Source organism: Anabrus simplex, chromosome 2 (assembly GCF_040414725.1).
Source record: "Anabrus simplex isolate iqAnaSimp1 chromosome 2, ASM4041472v1, whole genome shotgun sequence".
Lineage (NCBI taxonomy): Eukaryota > Metazoa > Arthropoda > Insecta > Orthoptera > Tettigoniidae > Anabrus > Anabrus simplex.
This window is the reverse complement of record NC_090266.1, coordinates 605,746,437-605,761,557: the sequence shown is the minus strand read 5'-3', so window position 1 is coordinate 605,761,557 and position 15,121 is coordinate 605,746,437. Positions and strand designations below refer to the sequence as shown.

The 15,121-nt window shown below is 38.6% G+C and overlaps 1 protein-coding gene across 1 annotated transcript in view; it reads right to left on the bottom strand.

The window, feature by feature from the left end:
* LOC136864247 (trafficking protein particle complex subunit 13) overlaps positions 1–15,121 on the bottom strand; it is a 249,419-nt gene that overhangs the window by 114,956 nt on the left and 119,342 nt on the right. The window lies entirely within an intron of this gene.

The following is a 15,121-nucleotide window of genomic DNA, read 5'->3' as shown; positions in this document are numbered from 1 at the left end:
GACACTGGTGCACAAAAACTGTCACAGCGTCTACAAAAATGCATCGACCAAAATGGTGATTATGTAGAAAAATAGCTAAATGTTCAAGCTGTAAAATGATGTAAACCATTGTAGAAATAAACAGGTCTTTGTATTTATAAAAAAAAAATAGGACACCTTATTTTTGGGATTACCTTTGTACATTCCTGGGCATTGAAAAATAATGCCAATAACACAGATTTAAAAAATCCTAGCCACTCAAACAATACAGCATGTTATTGTTGAATTAAAACTCATGAGCTTGTGACATATCTACAGGTTTGGAGATATTTACACACCAAATAGATGCATCTACGCTCCAGTTTCAAGAACAAGTGTTGAGCTCCATTATTTATCCATAAGTTCATATGAACTTCTTGATTAATAATTATAGACGACGAAAAAGCAATGTTTGAAATTTTAAAGCTATATGACATATGATGAGTTTTGTTGAAGTTATACACAACTAACTTCTTTATTCTTATGCTGTTCCTCAGGAACTACTATAACACAACCAAGCCCATTAATGCACACCCATTCATTCTTATGGCAATTTCAAGTTTTGCATTTATTCATCCACTTGCATAACAATTCTTATTGATAACAACTAACTTTAACATCTGTCACTTTCAGTATCTGGTTTTAAACTCGTATGTCTATTTACCCTGTCCTATAACAGCTGAACCTTTAGGGTTGTCAAATCTTCTATATTTCTTGAACTGTCCAGTTTCATAACTTTAATGCATCCTGGTTCCATGTCTATATGTGAAGCTCTACTAAAGAGGACTTTAAGCATGAATAATGAAGGAGATTTAGGGACCAATATTTCTGATCAATTATCAGTCAGTCATCAATGATCTGCATTTAGGGTTGTTGCATAGGTGGCAGATTCCCTACCAATTGTTCACCTAGCTTTTTCTTAACTGTTTTCAAAGAACTTGGAAATTTATTGAACGTTTCATATGAACTTCTTGATTAATAATTATAGACGATGAAAAAACAATGTTTGAAATTTTAAAGCTATATGACATATGATGAGTTTTGTTGAAGTTATACACAATCAGTCATCAATGATCTGCTTTTAGGGTTGTTGCATAGGTGGCAGATTCCCTACCAATTGTTTACCTAGCTTTTTCTTAACTGTTTTCAAAGAACTTGGAAATTTATTGAACGTTTCCCTTAATAAATTATTCCAATCCCTACAAACAAGTATTTGCCCCAATTTGTCCTCGTCAATTCCAGCTCCATCTTCATATTATGATATTTCCTACTTTCGAAAGCTCCACTCAAGCTTATTTCGTCTTCTAATGTCATTCCAAGCCATTTCTCTACTGACAGCTTGGAACATACCACTTATTGCAAGTTATAAATTTCATTGTTGTCCAGTACTGACTTTGAATATTCAGAATATATAGAGATTTGAGGATTTCCACCCAATCAATACAATTTTGTAGCCATTACCCTGTCCTACAACAGCTACAAAAAACGGTGGAAATCCTCAAATCTCTATATATTCTGAACATACCCGACTTACAAGTAACTAATCTCATTTTGTTCCGTATTGAAGATACCGTAAGTAATTATAATTGTATTGAATAGGTGGACACAGTAATTTTACTCATACCCCACTTAGTCAAGGAGCTCATGTCCTTACTCCCAAGTCTTCTTAGCCCAAACTTTGGAACATTTTTGTAACACTATTCTTTTGTCGGAAATCACTAAGAACAAATCATGCTGCTTTCCTTCGGATCTTTTCCAGATTTCGTATCAGGTAATCCTGGAGTGGGTCCCACCTGGGCCTTACCAGAAACTTGTATGCCCTCTCCTTTACATTATACTACAACCCTTAAATACACTCATAACCATGTGAAGACACCTGTTACAACCTTGTTAATGTGATTATTTCAATGAAGTTCATTCCATATATTAATACCTAGGTACTTAAAGTGATCCCCATGAGGTACTTCTTTTGAGAGGACTTTTCCTCATTGTGAAACTTACAACCTAACATTTCACCCTGTTTACCATCACACTATTTGTTTGCATACTAGGCCAGAAGATCTCAAGAGATAGTCTGACCGCCAGGTGTTGGCGTTCATTTCAGTACTGGAGAATAGAGTCCTGAAACCTATGCAGGAGCACCACGAGAAGGAATCAGCTTCAGATCCTCTCGAGTGCAACCGCAGTGGGGAAAAGCAGACCATCTGGCATATCACCATTGAATGCCCAAGGAGATCATACTTACAGCCATTGGAATATTTTATGTGGGCTACAAATTAGACTACTAAGAGGTTGGACAATTTAGATTTAATTTTATGAACTCTCCATGAGTTTGGTTAACTGTTTAGTGTTTTTCTTTTCTTTTACAATTACTTCTTCCATATTTATTTTATATTTGCATGTAACTTATAACACCGAGTACTGGCCAAGAGGTAAATAAATAAATAAATAAATAACCATCGTACCAGTGTCTGCGGTATATCTCACAAAATTATCATGGTCTATTTTTGTAGTTGCTCACAATCCTATAAATTATTTACTATTCTACATAGTATAACATCCATAATTAGCCATATCTGTAATGCCAGTTCTTTACTCATATCATTTGTATATTAGCAAACATAAAGGTCAAATAGTACTGCCTTGTGGGATCCTCTCTCCACTTCATCATTACAGACTCAAATAATACTTCACATGTAATTTTCTGAGTCCTATTTTCTAGAAATTTGGCCACCCATTCAACCACCTTTGTCTAGTCCAATAGCCTTCATTTTTGTCAGTAATCTACCCTATCAAAAGTCTTGAATAGGTTAATAGCAATACAGGCCATTTCACTTCCTGAATCTAAAATATCTTGCTAGAAACTTACAAGTTGAGCCTCACTTGGATAACCTTTCCCAAACCTCCAACTGTCCTCTATCAAACCAGTTAGTAATTTCACAAATGTGTCTAATATAAACAGAAAAAATGTTTTCTCAGAGCTTACAAGCAACCCATGTCAAGTTAACAGGCTTGTAATTATCTCCTCTGCCTTCTCACATATACACTTGCCTTGTTCATTAACGATTCCTGGAATGTCCTTCCTGGAATTTGTTTCTGTCTTAAAGTACAGTACCTGTACATATCCTTCCATTGTTGCCTAAAACTCATATGGCTACCAATTATGTTTCCCATCATTTATCCTTAGCTGACTTTTCAGCTAAACTCAATTTCCTAGTAAATTCCTTCCATCTCTCCTTACTCCCACAATAATTTCTAACACTATTTCATTCTAACCTGCACCTGCACCTCCTTCTTAATCTCTTTCTTTTCCTATTACAATATAATGGGTCCTTACCATTCCTTACTACCTTTAAAAGTACATATCTGTTTTCACACTCTTCACCAATTGATCTAAACCCATCCCACAGGCAGTTTACATTTTTATTTACCATTTTCCACTGATCATAATTGCTTTTAAAAACTTCCCCCATGCCTCCTCTCTTATCAACCATTATCGTATTACCTAGTAGTCCTACTTTACAACCTTCCATTTTTTCACATTTGTTATTAACTACGACAAAAACACTCGTAAGATCACTGTAAGCATCCATCACCTCAGCTTCTCTAAAGAGCTCATCTGGTTTTATCAGCAAGTATTTTTTCCCCTCTAGTTGGTTCCATCCCTTTCAGATCCACCCGTCCTTCCCAGATTAACTTGCTCTCAATTTGTCGGTCATACTGTCTGTCATTCAAAATCCCTTCCCAGTTAACATATGGTAAGTTGAGGTCATCTGTTACAATAACATTCCTATCTGTGTCGTTTCTCACATAGCTGATTACCTTATCAAATAATTCCCCCATCAGCATCAGCGCCAAGCTTGTCAGGTCTCTACACCCCAAAAACACCAAGTTGCCCATTATCTTTAGAGATAAGTCTTACACCTAGAATTTAATAGAATTCTGATCTTTAACTTTTTTGTAGCTAACAAATTTTTCTTTCACCAGTATGAATACTCCCTCTCCTATCTTTCCTAACCTTTCTCTATGATAAACATTGCAGTTCCATAAGAAAATTTCTGCATCCTCTGTATCCATATCACTTCTCAGCCACGATTCAATTCCTATTACAATATCTGGTAAATGTGTATTTATTAAATGACTTAATTCTATTTCTTTTTTTAAAATACTTCTACAGTTTAACATTAATGATTTTATACAATTCTTACTTGACTTCCTGCTTCCTATACTGTCATCTCAGCTCCCTATTCCACCCAGTTTCCATGAATGTACTTCCCTATAACTCTTCTAAACAAACCCCCTAACTTATATACACCACTGTGGATCAAGTGAAGGCCGTCTGAACATAGATCCCTATCTCCCTTACCACTATACTCTATATTGCCATTAATGACCAGACACCTCCTGAAAGGAAAGTAGACTGGTTTCATATGCCACTGGAGCATGTTGTGATCCTATAAAAGGCCATAAGCTCTCAGTATTTACTAGCTACAGCAGTCGAAATGAACCTACAATGAGAACTCAGCGAGGCTGAAAGGGGTATGATTAACAGTGCCCACCAAATCGGTCAATCCATCTGTGAAATCTCTGGCACGTATCAAATAACACATTCAACAGTGAATGCTGTAGTTGTGAAATGGAACTGCTAGGGAGTTATACACTCCTCACCTTGACCAGGGAAGCCAAAACAATTAACAGACAGGAACAGATGATGACATCAATGTGTGGTGAAGTCAAACTGGCAATCTTCATCAGAAACATGGCCACAGACTTTTTATCAGCATCTGAAAGTGATGTCACTACTTGTACCATTCATCAGAAGTTGTTTACACTGTGATTCCAGAGGCAAGCTGCAGTACATAAACCAAGGATCATTAAACTGAATGTTTGCCACCGATTACAATGGTGCAAAGCATGTCGCCTGTGGACTCTGGAACAATGGAAGAGCATCACGTTGAGAGATGCATCACACTACATGTGGTGGCAGCTGATGGACATGTATGGACACAGCAAATGCCAGGTGAACATTAGTTACCGTAGTGTATTGTTCCATGGAGAATTCTAGTGAAAATACACCACTGGTTTCACTTCCTCAAACCATGAGTGCCGAAGCCAATCACCCAATACTGAACGCTTCTATGTTACCCACCTTGTGACAATAATTTTAAATTTGTCTTTTCCATTTTAAACATGACAATGCACCACCCATTTATAAAGTGAAGTCCATAACCAATTGGTTTGTCAAAATGGGAGTGAATAAAGACGAATGGATGGTCCAAAACCCTGATTGGGGCCGATTACATAGATGATAGACCCCTTTAAACAACATGCATCATCATCATCATCATCAAAACCCTGATCGCCAGGCTGAATGGCTCAGATGGTTGAGACGCTGGCCTTCTGACCCCAACTTGGCAGGTTCGATCCTGGGTCAGTCTGGTGGTATGTGAAGATGCACAAATACGTCAGTCTCATATCGGTAGATTTACTGGCACGTAATGAACTCCTGCGGGACTAAACTGCTGCACCTCAGCTTCTCAGAAAATCATTAAAGTAGTTAGTGGGACGTAAAGCCAATAAAATTAATTAATTATTAAAGCCCTGGTCTAATCCCAACTGTGTATCTGTGGGATGAGATACAGCTATGGCTGACGGATAGACCAGATAGCGCCAAGACAACAAGAGAACTGTTCACCATGTTGCAGCAGGAGTGAAAGAAAATTTGTACATATATCTACTGAAACTTAAAGTCTTGACAGCAGACAAGGGCACCCATAGCAACTCCAGTTAAGCCAGTACCTACAGACATCCACTCATTAATGGCAATGTAGTGTGTATACTGTATAATTCCTTCAAATTTTTCTTTCGAAAACCTAGCAACCTTAATGAATACCTCAGGAATCCTCTGGTCTCTATTCATCAGGCAGTTCCTTATATGGGTACCTACTATATACTCACACCACCAGCAACAGATCTGTATTTTAGCATGGATGTACTATGAAGAATCTCCTAAAAGTAGATGCAATCTTCTAGAGTGGCTACAGAACTTATATCCACAGTTACTGCTTATGTGCATGCAACAGCCAGTATTACGTTATATGTTTCTAAAACACTGCATTCTATCATGCTAAGGTTAATGAAAAGCAGCAGCTATAGTTGAAATGATGACTTGAAGCAACATTTAAAATAATTAAAAAGTTTAAGGCATGAAGCACATCAATGACTAATATGCTATTGGTATGCTGTGATTCAACAAGAAATATCAACAATCTCAGAAAAATAACCCCATAAAACATATGCATATCAACTTTTTCTGTTCAATGTCACATAAAAGAAAGACAGCTTTCAAAAATTCTGTAAGTTTTTTTTTTTTTTTTTTTGTGCTAGGGAGTTCTTTATCTTACATAAAATATTTTAACACTAATCTATAGCATAATAAACCCTTATCATTCTCCATTAATAAACACAAACTATCTTCTGGGACTTGCTCGAAAGGAACTTATGCCATTCCCAAAAAATTGTGGGTATATATTATTTCAGATGAGGAATTCTATGCAGCCTCCATTTATTTACACCGTATGATGTTTCAGTATTCAACTACAAATTAAATAATTAATAGTTATGGGGTGATAATATGCCTTAAGCTCCTTAAACATGGAGCAACAGTAACAATATTATGAATGAATAGACTTGTACATAACAAAAACCATTCTTCAGAGTAAAACTAAGTCATTAATTTTTCAGCCTTCAATTTACCATTTGGATGTTTTCACAAAGTTTGTCTATTATGTGGAAGTTCTTCAGTGTGTTCAGTTTATGGTGGAAACCATTCACTGAGCATCTAGCTCTATATACCACAAGGTGTACCCCCTGAGCACACAGCATCAGTTGGTCATTAGCAACTGTAATGAAAATGCTTCCCAGAACTTCTGACTGAAAAGCCAGTAGAGGATCAATGAATACAAGTACTAGAGGAAATAAAGCAATCGTAACTGAAGCTTTCTACCTAACTCGTCCACAAGCCGGGAGAAATAGAATTTCAATAGATAGAGTATATGATTCTCTTCAGGATTGTTACTTCATATCTAAATAACTAACCCCATGGCACTACAGCCCTGAAGGGCCTTGGCCTACCAAGCGACCGCTGCTCAGCCTGAAGGCCTGTAGATTACGAGGAGTCATGTGGTCAGCATGATGAATCCTCTCGGCCGTTATTCTTGGCTTCCTAGTCCGGGGCCGCTATCTCACCATCAGATAGCACCTCAATTCTAATCACTTAGGCTGAGTGGACCTCAAACCAGGCCTCAGATCCAGGTAAAAATCCCTGACCTGGCCGGTAATCTAACCCGGGGCCTACAGGTAAGAGGCAGGCACGCTACCCCTACACCACAGGACCAGCGTTACTACGTATCTACTTCTTTACATCACTACAATTATTTTCTTTTAATGTGTGGTCACTGTATTCTGTAAATCACAAGTTATTAAAGAAAATAGGAACAACTCTGAATATTGTGACAGATGATCTATTTTGGTATTTACTGTAACTTCATAACTTTTGTAGCAGTATTAAGCCAGTGGTTGAAGATACTGTCTTAGTCTAGGAAGTTATGCCCAATTTAACTGCCTTGTGATAGAGTAAGTTGTTCCTGTTGTTGTTTGGGTCATCAGTCCAAACATTGATTTGATGCAGCTTCTACACTACACAGCTACACAGCCAGTGCTAATATTTTCATTTCTGTGCAACTACTACAACTTACGTCCACTATAATCTATTTGTCATTTTCATGCCTTGGTCCACCCCTACTGTTCTTACCCCACCTACACTTGCCTAAAATCTAATTGGGTGTCTCAAGATGTGTACTGTCAATCCATCTCTTCATCTAGTCAAATTCTACTAAATTGTCCCCTTCTCCAAATCTATCATTTCAAAATCTTCTATTCTCTTTCTTTCTGCACTAATTTCACTTCCATACAATGCTACTCTCAACCTACAAGTGTTCAAGAACATATGCATATCTATGTTTAAAGGAAGCAAATTTTTTCTTAACCCTTCCCATGTCTTTTCCGCAATATTCTGCGCCAACATTTTTTCCTTGCCTGTTGTTATTGATATATTCTGCAACATAATGCCCGCTTTAGTGGGTCATTTATGGAGTATTCTGCAGGCTACCATACATTTACAGAAAGGTGGCAGGAGGGTATTAGATAAAGTTTATGAATGCACCTGGAACCGGAAATGACCACATGAATAATTTCTTTTACATTTCTCAGGATAGGTTTGATAGATACTTGAGTTAGTATAAGTCGATAGAAATAAAAAGTGAAACGGCAGGCTAATACAACAAAAATATAACTAGAATTTCAAGGTATTTGGATGAATCGGATAGTGATTACAGTAATTCTGAAGACAGTATTGAAGAGATTAAGGGTTCATAATCTGTAGTGATGGAGATGGGGCAGTAGTGATGCAGATACAGATGCAATATTCTGAGATATGCCTCCTATCAGCAATGTTTCTCAGAACGATCCTTCCATTCATTCCATTCCATGAATCCTCCAAGTAATTGTGATGATGACACACCACCTATAGAGCACTTTAATCTTTTCTTGGTGATAAAATGATGATACACATACAAAACTGAAACTAACCTGTATGGTGATTGGGAAATAGCAACATAACCATCATCACATTCCCTGTACATGAATGGGACACATATTGAAAACAGTGATGCTGAGGCCTTACTGGGCATGATTATAAATATGGATCTGCATCCTAGATGTGATATAAAGGATTATTCTACAAAGGAGAGGCACAAGTCCATGCATTTTTTGGAGATGTTTTCACATGTAATACATTTGTGTTGATATTTCTGAGCATAGAAGCCTCCGTGGCTCAGGCGGCAGCGCGCCGGCCTCTCACCGCTGGGTTCCGTGGTTCAAATCCCGGTCATTCCATGTGAGATTTGTGCTGGACAAAGCGTAGGCGAGACAGGTTTTTCTCCAGGTACTCCAGTTTTCCCTGTCATATTTCATTCCAGCAACACTCTCCAATATCATTTCATTTCATCTGTCATTCATTAATCATTGCCCCAGAGGAGTGCGACAGGCTTCAGCAGCCGGCACGATTCCTATCCTCGCTGCTAGATAGGGGCTTCATTCATTCCATTCCTGACTCGGTCGAATGACTGGAAACAGGCTGTGGATTTTCATTTCTGAGCATTCATCAAAATCATGGCCAAGGTGACACAGACCAGAGAGATCATAAAGTAAAACCACTGTCAGAATATATTTCAGAAATATGTACTGTGTTCTACACACCTTTTGAAAGTGTTGCAATGGATGAGAGCACTGTCAAGTTTTAAGGGGTTGTTTTCTTCAAAATTTATAACCTTAGCCTCAAGGTCATTGCCCTATCTGACAATGAGACAGGTTATGTGCATTTACTTTTGATGTCTGCGCCACTGGAATGCCTGTTCCTCTTCAGAGCCTTTTCAACTGTTCACCTCCATGTTGCTCTAGGATGTCTTTGTCGTCTCCTTGGTTCCTTGATGGCAAGAGCATTCTGTACGAGATGATATTTATCTCAAAGTTGTATATGCCCGCACCAGCGTAACTGCCACTCCTCTAGTTTCTCACTGATAGGGGCAGTATTAAATTGTCAGACTCGTTGGCTGAATGGTCAGCATACTGGCCTTCAGTTCAGAGGGTCCCGGGTTCGATTCCCGGCTGGGTCAGAGATATTAATCGCTTCTGGCTTGGGGACTGGGTGTATGTGCCCGTCCAAACACTCTCCTCATCATATTCAGACGACATACCGCACTACCAATCACCACAGAAACACGCAATAGTGATTACATCCCTTCAAAATAGGGTTAGCATCAGGAAGGGCATCCAGCCGTAAAACAGGGCCAAACCACCATGTGCTATGCCGTTAGAACCCGCGATCTCACACGTGTGGGAAAAGCGATAGCAAAAGAAGAAGAAAGAAGGGGCAGTATTAAATTATCCTCACACATGCCCACTGTGCAGTCTGTCAGACAGAGTGATAACCACTGACCATCTCAGCATCCATATCTCCGCGACATGCACTTGCTGATCATGCTTCTTCTGCCTTGCCCAACATTCAGAGCCGTAAATGAGGGCAGGTCTGATGAAAGGTTTTTTTTTTTTTAAATATTGGCTTTCAGCTTTATGTGCATCTATCTGACACACAAGACACCTGTCAGCAAATGCCATTTTGCCCATCCAACACTGATGCAGTGCTTCACGTCATCAAGGATCATGGTATCGGTAGCAATAATAGAGCCTAAGTACTTGAATTTATCTGTCATTACCAGTGGTTCACCTCCTAGGTGGACTGTATTAAGTGGACCTTGAACTTCTGGCTTGGTGAAGTTACAGAACATATACTTGCCTTTTTACAACTAATTCCCAGTCCACTTGTTTCCAATACTACCCTCCAAAGTTCTCAGACTGCCCTGACCTCTTCACATATTTCACCAACTAGCACAATGTCATCCGTGTATAAAAGATTCCATGGTAGTGTTGAATAGAATTGTGTTCATGGCTGATCCATGATGTACACCAACTTCAACTGAGATATGTGAACTAGATTTCACTTTCGTAGAGGGACGGACATAATACATGTCTTGGATCATTCTCACATACTCCTTGGGAACATTTTGATGTTGCAACGCAGCCCAGATAAATTCCCTTGGGGCACGGTCAAACGCCTTCTCCAGATCAATCGATTCCTACAAGAAAAGGGATGCCAGCAGAACTGCAGAAAAAGGCAACCAAAAAGGATGAAGACAGGAGGGGTCAAGCTTATAAGAAGGTCAATATTATGGATTTAGTGCAAAAGGACAAGAGGAATGTAATAAAGCTGAGTACGAAACATAAAGATGACAACATTTCAGAAGCTCCAAGTAAAATCCCTGGCAAGGCAACAGTTGAGAAACTATGATTACAGAAAGAAAATGGGAGGTGTAAATCAAAATGATCATTTGATTTTAAATTTATGTGCAGGACACTGGATTAGTGGAGAAAACTCTTTGTTTGATTAGTAGAAATATGCAACACTAACTCCTGAATTCTCTACAAGTTTATTCAAATCCAACACCAGAGGAAAGCACTGTCACATCGTGCTTACCGTGAATTTTGGTTGGTGCCACAAGCTGCAAACTGCCTGAGAAAAATTAGGGATATGCCTATGCAAAAATGAGGGAGACGTCAGGATGGGCCAGAAGATGAAAGACTCACTATATGGGAAAGAAGGAAAAGGTTTTTTATTTAGAATTTGCTTTACGTTGCACCGACACAGAGAGGTCTTATGGTGATGATAGAATGAAAAGGGCTCTGTCAGGTGTGTTGTTTGTATCAGTGGGAAACATAGAAAAGAGAGACGATTTACTACTACAAGCCCTGCACGGACAAGCCACGTTTTCAACCAGTTGAGTGATTTGAAGATTATCATAGCAAGAAACAATTCTGATAACCTACAATGTGAGCCTCACTCGTTAAAGTGTTATATGCTGTGTGTTTTTGTTGCCTTTTGTCATTTTTTAAGTGATATAAGGAGTGTCTCTTTACTAAATAGCAAAAGGAACTGATTCGCACACTGAATTTGGCGAGTGTAAATACTGTGGTTTTCCTGAGTTGATTCATATTTTGTACTAATTTTCCCTTTTAAAATGTATTTCTGAATGATATTAAGAGTAAAAAGTATTGGTTGTTTTGAAAATTTCACTTGAAAAATAAATAATCGTGCAGGCAAGAAACAAAATATTTTAGCAACACTGGACGAATTAAGAAAGGCTTTCCATGGTTCATGGTGTGGGTTACTGAAATCACATACTAGTTTTTGAACCATGAGCAATGGCTGTGTGGCCTAGTATGTGGTCCTGAGAGTCGGGATATCGGTTGCTATGGAATAGGAGTGGGCATCTCGGGATATTCTGAGTCATGGCCTTGCTTGTGCTCAGGCGGCTGGAACTATACAATCTACCAAAGGTTCCTAACCCGTTAGTGGAGAGATTCTCACTAGGACTATGTGTATGCAGGGTAGCATCCAGCTTCACAGATTTTTACCGAGCACGCTCAGAATGTTTTAAGCAAGCCTCGGACCTATGGGAGTAACAGAGTGCCACTTCCATTTGACAGGAGAGGGATTCCTTTGAAACAACTTGGTGAAAGAAATGGAATTTGATGGGGAGCTATCACTTTTAATGGGCTTATGGAAGAAAGAAAGTAGAGTTCTCTGAGTCAGCAAATACAATGTGGCTGGATGTGTTAGGAGTTAATGACATTCAGGTAATGAGAGATAACGAGGAAGAGAGAGGAGATAATAAAGTGTTCTTACAGGTGTTAAAACGGGAAAGGCACAGTCTGGAATAGGACTGTTCATCAGGGATACTACTGTATTGCATGCAACATAGTTTCTGTTAGGTGTATAAATGAGCGAATGATTTGGGTAGATTTAGCAATGGGAGGAATTACAATGAGAATTGTCTCAGTCTCTTCGCCAAGTGAGGGTGCAGATGAGGATGAAGCTGACAAGTTTTATGAAGTGCTGAGTGAGGGACAACTGCAAGGATAGTATAAGTGCTAATGGGCGACTTCAATGCGGGTGTTGGAAATAGAACTGAAGGATATGACAAGATGAAGGATAAATGTAGGGAAGATATGGAAGCTAATATGAATGGGAAGCGTTTACTGGAGTTCTGTGCAAGTATGGAATTAGCAGTTACTAATACATTCTTCAAGCATATGGCTGTTCACCACAACACATGGGAGGGTAAGGGTACCATATCAATAAAAGACCATATCACAAGTGACTTTGAATTCAGGGAATCTGTTAGGAAAGTGCAAGTGTTCTGGGAATTTTTCGATGATACAGACCACTATCTGATCTGTAGTGAACTACGTATGTGAGAGTGACATCTGTCTATAGATGGGCAGGAATAGAAAATCTCTTGAACTTGGAAATTACAAGTACATAAATAAGATTACTGAAAAGTTGAAAGAGTAGACTGCCAGTGGGTTCATGATATAAAAAACAGACTGGGTGGTATAAAGGGATGATATTTTTGAAAAAGCAATGGGATGCCTAGGAATAGCTGTGTGTAATGATAGGAAAAAGCAAACATCTTGGTGGAATGAAGAAGTGAGGGCAGCTTGTAAATGGAAATGGAATGCATATCAGAAATGGCTCCAAACAAGGATTAATGTGACAGGGAACTGTAAGCAGATTAGAGAAGCAGAGCAAACAAAATAATTTTTGAATCCAAGAAGGAGTCAGGGGAATATTCAAGCAGCAAGGAAACCTTTCTGGACAGTAAAAAAAGAATCTTAGACAGGGAAAGAAAAAGGAAATGAATAGTGTTTCTGGTCAGGTGAACCCATAGTAGATCCCAGGGAACCAGTGGATAGGTGGAAGGAATATTTTGAAAATCTTCTCAACATACGAGGAAATCTTTCTGTTGACATAGTGAACAACCAAGCTCATGGTGAGGAGAACAATGTCAGCAAAATTATGCTTGAGGAAGTGAAAAGGATGGTAAATAAACTCCATTGTCATAATACAGCAAGAACAGATGAAGTTGAACCTGAAACTGTGAAATACAGTGGGAAGGCAGGGATGAAATGGCTTCATCTATATATATAAAATAAGAGTTTTGTCTGTACATTGCTCAGAATTTGAAAAGAATGCTATTTTTGTATCAGTCATGTTCACAATAACAAGAAATTGCATTTTTTACATTTCCGTAATTTCTGTCTGTCTGTCTGTCTGTCTGTCTGTCTGTCTGTCTGTCTGTCTGTCTGTCTGTCTGTATGTACACGCATCACGAGAAAACGGTTGAAGAGAATTTAATGAAAATCGGAATGTAAAGTCGGGTGATGAACCGCTACAATCTAGGCTATAAATTATTTTAATCACGCTGAGTGAAATGGTAGTTTAGGGGAAGCCTGAAATTTAATTCTCAAATATTTATGTTATTAGTGGTCGTGTCTTAATGAAAATCGGTAGACAAACATGTGAAATAAGTCGCTACAATATACACGCTGAGAAACATGGTAGTTTAGGGGTAGGCCTAAAATTTAATTGTCAAATATTTATTGTATTAGTGGTCGTATCTTCACGAAAATTGGTGTGCGAAGTCGGGGAATAGGTCGCTATAATCTAGGCTATCAATAATGTTATTCACATTGAGTGAAATGGTAGTTTAGGGGAAGGCCTGAAATGTAATCTATATATATAAAATAAGAGTTTTGTCTGTACATTGCTCAGAATTTGAAAAGAATGCTATTTTTGTATCGGTCATGTTCACAATAACAAGAAAATGCATTTTTTACTTTTCCGTAATTTCTGTCTGTCTGTCTGTCTGTCTTTCTGTCTGTCTGTCTGTACACGCATCACGAGAAAACGGCTGAAGAGAATTTAATGAAAATCGGAATGTACAGTCGGATGTTGATCCGCTACTATCTAGGCTATAAATTATTTTAATCGCGCTGAGCGACATAGTAGTTTAGGGAAGGCCTGAAATTTAATTCTCAAATATTTATGTTATTAGTGGTCATGTCTTAATGAAAATCGGTAGACAAAGATGGGAAATAAGTCGCCACAATATAGGCTATACACGCTGAGAATAATGGTAGTTTAGGGGAAGGCCTAAAATTTAATTGTCAAATATTTATTGTATTAGTGGTCTTATCTTCACGAAAATTAGTATGCAAAGTCGGGGAATAGGTCGCTATAATCTAGGCTATCAATAATGTTATTCACACTGAGTGAAATGGTAGTTTAGGGGAAGGCCTGAAATGTAATCTATATACAGAGTGAAGCGAAATTCGCGCACTCGGGCGTCGCAGTGCGACTCCCTACATGCCAGCAATAAGAAATGTCTTTCACAAAAGTTCGTCCTGCGAGTATATCAGGCAGAGAAAGGACGTTGAATAGTGGCAATCTGGCAACACTGTAACCACATGTACGGTAAGTACCTCTGTCAGCATCGTATATTCGTGCTGAGCAGTTGGTGCATTGGATAGGGTTTTGGGTTGGCATGCAGGTGGTAGAGGGTTCGATCCTGGGTTAAGGCGCGAT